A 6,795-nucleotide genomic window follows, 5' to 3' on the forward strand; every position below is an offset into this window, starting at 1 on the left:
GGAATCCTGAATGCCTAAAAAATCACAATAGCGATTAGAAAAAGTTTGGAAGGCAATATGGCCATACAACAGAGTACCCCAGTCATACTAGGAGGTCAATGAAAACTTGCGTGAGCACAGACCTGGAAGAGGAGTAAATACAACCAGATCAGAAGTGTGGGGGAGGCGCAGGGGGTGGGCTTTCTGGCAAATAAAAGAGTATTCAAAGACACCAAGGGAAAAGAACTTAGGAGGCTGGAGAAAGAGAAAGAGGCCAGAATAAGGAATTGGAGGATACAAGCTGAAGCTGGAAAAGTAGAGATGTTCCAGATCAGGCAGTGTCTTGGGGGAAATGTTAAGGATTCTAAACTATATCCAAAAAGAATAGGAAGCTATTGATAGGTTTTATAACCACATCTGTGTTTTCCAGGATCACTTTGATTTCCTGATAGATAGTGGATGATAGACGAGAAAGAATAAGGATTAAAACAGGGAAAATGGAAGTTAGGTGATCTAGGCAAGAAATGATGGGGACTTGGACTAGGGTAGTGGCCATAAAAAAGGAGAGAAGGTGGAATCTGAAGTATTTTACTGGGAGAATTGATAAAACTTGGTGATTTACTACCAAATGAGGATGAACGGGTACAGATTGCCAAGAATGATTTCTAGATTTTTTTTGTGTGTGTGAGCTCCTGGATGAACTGAGGAGCCATTTACAAAGATAGAAACTGGAGAAGAAACATACGTGTGTGTGTGTGTGTGTGTGTGTCAGGGTGGGAGGGGTCTGATCAAATATCAGCTCATCAAATATTCATTAAGGCATCCCATATATGGCAAGCACTGTATTTGGCACTAGACACTGGAAGTTAAAAAACAAAAGACAGGATCCTCGCCTGAAAGCAACTTCTGGCTAAAAGAGTTATCCTTTAATAACTCTTGATACCATTAACGGATTACTTCAATATAAAATATCTATGCAAGAATGAACAAATCCAGAAGGAGCCCAGAAAAAGGCACCTGTGCACAACCTGGAGGCTCAGGGGAGAACTTCTAGAGGAGATGATAACGGAACAAAGTCTCAGGGTTACAGGGAGTAAATACAGTAACAGAAGTTGGGAGTTTCCCCCATCCGGCCAGGGAAAAAGAAGGAATAGTTTATTTAGACCACCCATTCTATCAAAAACAATTAAAATACTAGCTAGGATTTTTTTAAATCTCCTTAAAAGTATTCAAGATAGTTTCAAATGGGATTCTTTAAATACTTATAATCCCAATTCTATTCCAAAGCACAGAAAAATGACAACTTCAAAAATTCTCTACAAAATAAATATAATGTGGAAACTAAAATTTGAAAAAGGTTGTGCAGAAAACTACATAGCAACCTCATTCATTAATATCAATGCAAAAATCCTAAATATTAGCAAATGGAATCAAGCAGCATGACATGTTATGACCAAGTGGAAATTGTTTCTGAAATGCAAAGATGGCTTAATGTTAGGAAATACATTAATATATTTAATAATAACTATATATTTTAAAAGGTCTTGTAGTTATCTCCATAGTGCTGGGAAAACATTTGAGGAAGTTCAAGGTATAGTCCTAATAAAATAATGTTTAAAGGAAGAAGAAAAGAACATTTTTCTTAGCATCATAAAGCATCTTGCTTACTGGCATTTTAATATTTTAATAGGAAAACATTGGGGCCCTTCCTGCTAAAGTCAAAAACAAAACAAGGATGTCCACTCTCACCATAACACCTAACATGGTGTTGGAAGTTATTTGCCAGTGTTGCTACAGAGAAAACAAGTAAATGTATGAAAATTATAAATAACATGATGGCATGTCTAGAAAATGGCAGCAATCAATGGAAACACTGCTGCAAACAAAGAGATGATTCGGGGCCCTGGCGGGTGGCTCAGTTAGAGCATTATCCCATTGTGCCAAGGTTGTGGACTCCACCCCCGGTCAGGGCACACACAAGAGTCGGCCAGTGAATGCATCAGTGGTTGCAAAAGAAAATGGCAGCAAAAGGAAACGAAGAGAATATTTTTCACTGATGGCTACAAGATTTCTGTGTAAAAACAAAAAGAGCTATCTACAAGCCCTGGCTGGTGTAGCTCAGTGGATTGAGCGTGGGCCTGCGAACCAGAGGATCACGGTTCGATTCCCAGTCAGGGCACATGCCTGGGTTGCAGGCTGGTTCCCTGCAGGCCAACTCCTAGCAGGGGATGCACGAAAGGCAACCATACATCGATGTTTCTCTCTTTCTCCTTCCCCTCTAAAGATAAATAAATAAATAAAATCTAAAAAAAAAAGAATTTAACTTAAAAAAAAAAAGACAGACTTATATCTAAACTACATCCAAGCATTAACGTGCATTAGAGTATAAGACAGCCTTTGTAAGATACCTGTTTGGAAAAGAGATGGGGACACACATTACAGGATTTCACTAGTGGATTTGATGGAATCTTGACCAAAGGGGAAAATCCAAGGGGCCTTGTATTTTCTCTGTTTGAAAGAATTAAAGACTTGACTTCTGGTGAAGATGGTGGCATAGGCAGACATGGCTTGCCTCCTTGCACAACCATGACAATATTAAAACTGAAATATAGAAGAGCCATCACTCAGAACTCACTGAAATTGAGTTGAATAGATGTCTGACAACTACATAATAAAAGACTGGTAGGAGGGGCGCAAGGCAGAACAGGCTGTTCCCACACCAACTGTGGTAGATAAAAATTCAGGAGGGATATCTCAGGAGCAAGGAGTCCCAGCCCCACACCAGGCCCCCCAACCCAGGGTTACAGTGCCAGAAAGATAAGTCCCCACAACTTCTGGCTGCAAAAAACCAGTGAGGCTCTGGCACCAGGAGGAGGCTTGATGGGCACCAGTGGCAGGCAGGGAGAGGCTAAGGTATCTGGCATCAAGGGGTGCAGAAGCCACTGTTCCCTTTCTGGGCCCTTCCCCACAGAGTCGGCAGATTGGTGCCTTAACTAAGACTCCATCAACCTGGCTAACGCTCTTTGACCCACTTTGGAGATCCCCAAAGACTCTGCCCCAACCACGTTATGGGTCCACTCAAGCTGCTTTTCCATGTGAAAGGCTCATGCTTCACAACTTTATAAATCTTCTCAAACGAGCAGCAGCTGGCCTCAGTGAGCCCCAGGCCCAGAACTAGCAGCCTAGATTCACAGCCGGGCTTTACCTGGAAATTTCTAACTCCAGCACAAGTAGCAGCCATCTCACATGGCTTCATAGTTCAGGAAGGATGGCTTCCTTCCCGGCAAGACACAGGTCAGGGCTGATCTTGGCCTCCACCACCCAGGAAACCCCAGGGCCAGAGCACCCAGTGAACAGCGACAGACCACTTTGGAGTACCACCACCCTGCCTCTGCACAGCTGATCCTCCATGGAGGGCAGAGGCTGATGTCAGTGGTCACAGCCAAACATTGCAGCTGACTGGCCTGGGTAAATCCCTCCCATTGATCTGCCAACAGCAACCAAGGCTCAACTACAAGACAGGGGTGTGCTCAGCCCACATGAAGGGTGCACCTTGAGTACCCAGCTTGGGTAACAGGGGAGGCCTACAGGACACCTACTACATTAGGTCACACTACCAAGACACAGAGTGAAAGCAACTCCACTTCATACATAGAAACAAACACAGGGAGGCTGCCAAAATGAGGACACAAAGAAACATGGCCCAAATGAAAGAACAGATCAAAACTCCAGAAAAAGAACTAAACAAAAGGGAGATAAGCAATCTATCACATGCAGAGTTCAGAATGTTGTTTATAAGGATGCTCAAGGAACTTAGTGAAGACCTCAGAAGCATAAAAAAGACTCAATCAGAAATGAAGGATACACTAATTGAAATAAAGACCAATTTACAGGGAAACAACAGTAGAGTGGGTGAAGCCGAGAATCAAATCAATGATTTGGAACATAAGGAAGCAAAAAACAACCAATCAGAAAACAAGAAAAGAGAATCCAAAAAAATGAGGATAGTGCCTGTGGGACAACTTTAAGCAATCCAACATTCGCTTCATAGGGGTGCCAGAAGGAGAAGAGAAAGAGCAAGATATTGGAAATCTATTTGAAAAAATAGTAAAAGAAAACTTCCCTAATTTGCTGAAGGAAATAAACATGAAAATCCAGGAAGCACAGAGAATCCTAAGCAAGATGGATACAGAGACCCACCCAAAGACGCATCATAATTAAAATGCTAAAGGTTAAAGATAAAGAGGGGTTGGGTGTGGGAGAATGGGTGAGAGGTGAGGGGATTAAGAAGCACAAATAGGTGGTCCCAGAATAGCCATGGGGATGTAAAGTACCATATAGGAAATGGAGTAGCCGAAGAATTTACACGAATAACCCGTAGACATGGATCACGTGGGGGAACTGCCTGAGGGAGTGGGAGGTGCTGGGTGGGGGGTGGGTGGCAAATGAGGAAAATCAAGACAACTGTAATAGCATAATCAATAAAATATAATTTTAAAAAGAAAAAAATTAAGGCCTTTATCTAAAGTATTACCATTACCTGGGCACTCAGATTTTCAACTATTCACTGGAAATGAAGTTCAATATTTAGAAAACAAAGTTGTTCTCAGAAATATTTCACAAAGTCAAATCATTTCTTTTGTATTATGTCCATTTTTTTGTTTGGGATAGAAAATGGAGCACGATAATTACAGGCAGAATTTAGTCTGCATTATAGAAATCTTTCCAAAATTATGGGTTGTGTTGGTAAGCTTAAATGTCAAATGTGGGAAAATACTCAGACTCAGGGTTTGGACACTGCTTTGAAGGTCTTGTTTTCAAAGAAACTGACAACAAGTATGCAGAAAGTATAATGAGTATTCACAAGTGAGTGAATACCATCTAACCAAACAAGAAATAGTATCATAGTTTCTTTCATTTGCAAGAATTTCAAAAGTTTAAAAGAATTAGAAAACTTCAGGAAATTGCTGCAGAATACTCATTAAAAAAATTTGTTGAAATGTGCCTGTTTCTGGAAATGGAGGCCAGAGTAGAAGAGCAATGAAAGCTAAAAGTCAAAATTTTTATATAAAGTTACTTTCATTTTTTGTTTTTTAAAAAATTTTAGAGAGAGGGGAAGGGATGGAAAAAGAGATGGAGAGAAACATCAGTGTGCAGTTGCCTGTCATACGCCCCCTACTGGGGACCTGACCTGCAACCCAGGCATGTGCTCTGACTGGGAATCAAACTGTCAACCCTTTGGTTCATAGGCCAGTACTCAATCCACTAAGCTATGCAAGCCAGGGCTAAAGTTACTTTCATTAAAAGAGGATTACATTGTTTAGTAAGCAGTTTTATTTTGTAATTGAGTTGAATTTAAATATGTATGTTATTGTCAGTCAAAGTAATCCTTCAGTACTGTGGCACATATTTTATAGTTTAACACTGAATAAAATCAGGATTATCAAATTTTAGAAAAGGAATAAAAGTAAGAATTTTCATGGGGGAAATATAGCAAATTATAGACTACAAATAAAAGATTAGAGAACTTAAAGACAGAGAAGTAGAAACTACTCAAAATGGAGTACTGAGAGAAAAAGAACTGACAAAGAAAGGACCGGAGTGAAGTGATCTGTGAGACACATCAAGCAGTTTGATATACACGTAACTGTACATTCAAAAGAGCTGGGGTTAAAAAAATTTTTAAAGAAATAATGGCTAAAAATTTTCCAAAATTTGAAAGTTCAATGAAATCAAGGCAGAATAAACTTAAAGAAAGCCAAGACACATCATAATCAAACTACTTAAGCCAAGGAAAAACAATTCTAAAAGCAGCCAGATGAAAAAAGACGTATTTCATACACAGCAGGCACTGGCAAACTGTGGCCCATGGGCCAGTCTGAGTCACCTCCTGTTTCTGTAAATGAAGCTGAGTTGGAACACAGCCCCACACGCTCACTTATTATTTGCTGTGGCTGCATCTGCGCTACGATGTCAGAGCTGAGTAGCTGCAGCAAGGACTAGATGGCTCACAGACCCTAAAGATTTACTATCTGGCCCTTTACAGAAAAGTTTGCCATACCCTGCTACAGAAGGACAAAATAAGAATAAAATACCAACAGATTTCTCTTCCTTCTTTCCTTTTGTAATCCTCACCCAAGGATATGTTTATTGATTTTAGGGAGAGATTGAATTTTATCTCACATTAGTGTTAATTCGAGATAGAAACATCAATCAGTTGCCTCCCGCAGGTGCCCTGCCTAGGGATCAAACTTGAATCCTAAGTATGTGCTCTGACCAGGAATTGAACCTGCAACCTTTTTGTGTACCGGATGATGCTCCAACAAACTGAACCACCCAGCCAGGGCTGTCAAATGATTTCTTTAAAAGCTATGCATGCAGAAGCCAAGGTGCACCCAGAAGTTTTTACCCATCAAAAATATCGTTCAGCCCTGGCTAGTGTAGCTCAGTGGTTTGAACGATGATAGCCTGCAAACTGAAAGGTCACCAGTTCAATTCCCAGTCAGGGCATATGCCTGGGTTGCAGGCCAGGTCTCTTGTTGGAGGCATGTGAGAGGCAACCACACATTGATTGCCTCTATCTCTCTTTCTCCCTCCCTCCCCCTCTCTCTGAAAATAAATAAATAAAATCTTTAAAAGAGGTATCGTTCAAAAATAAAGATGAAATGAAGACTATTTTAAACAAACAAAAAGTAAAATGTTAAAGGAGGTTCTTCAGGCAGAAGTAAAATATTAGATAAAAAATTTGATTCAATAAAAGGAAGAGACTGTGAAAGGTGATAAGTTGTAAAATACGAAAATATTTTTCTCACATTT

The 6,795-nt window shown here is 40.3% G+C and overlaps 1 pseudogene; it reads left to right on the forward strand.

Moving 5' to 3' along the window:
- The first annotated feature begins 4,323 nt into the window (after positions 1-4,323).
- LOC118997464 (ERO1-like protein alpha) lies at positions 4,324-4,964 on the forward strand (annotated as a pseudogene).
- The last annotated feature ends 1,831 nt before the right edge of the window (positions 4,965-6,795 follow it).

The sequence above is a fragment of the Sturnira hondurensis genome, unplaced genomic scaffold, assembly GCF_014824575.4.
Source record: "Sturnira hondurensis isolate 20B ecotype Veracruz unplaced genomic scaffold, ASM1482457v3 Scaffold0013190, whole genome shotgun sequence".
NCBI classification, from domain to species: Eukaryota; Metazoa; Chordata; class Mammalia; order Chiroptera; family Phyllostomidae; genus Sturnira; species Sturnira hondurensis.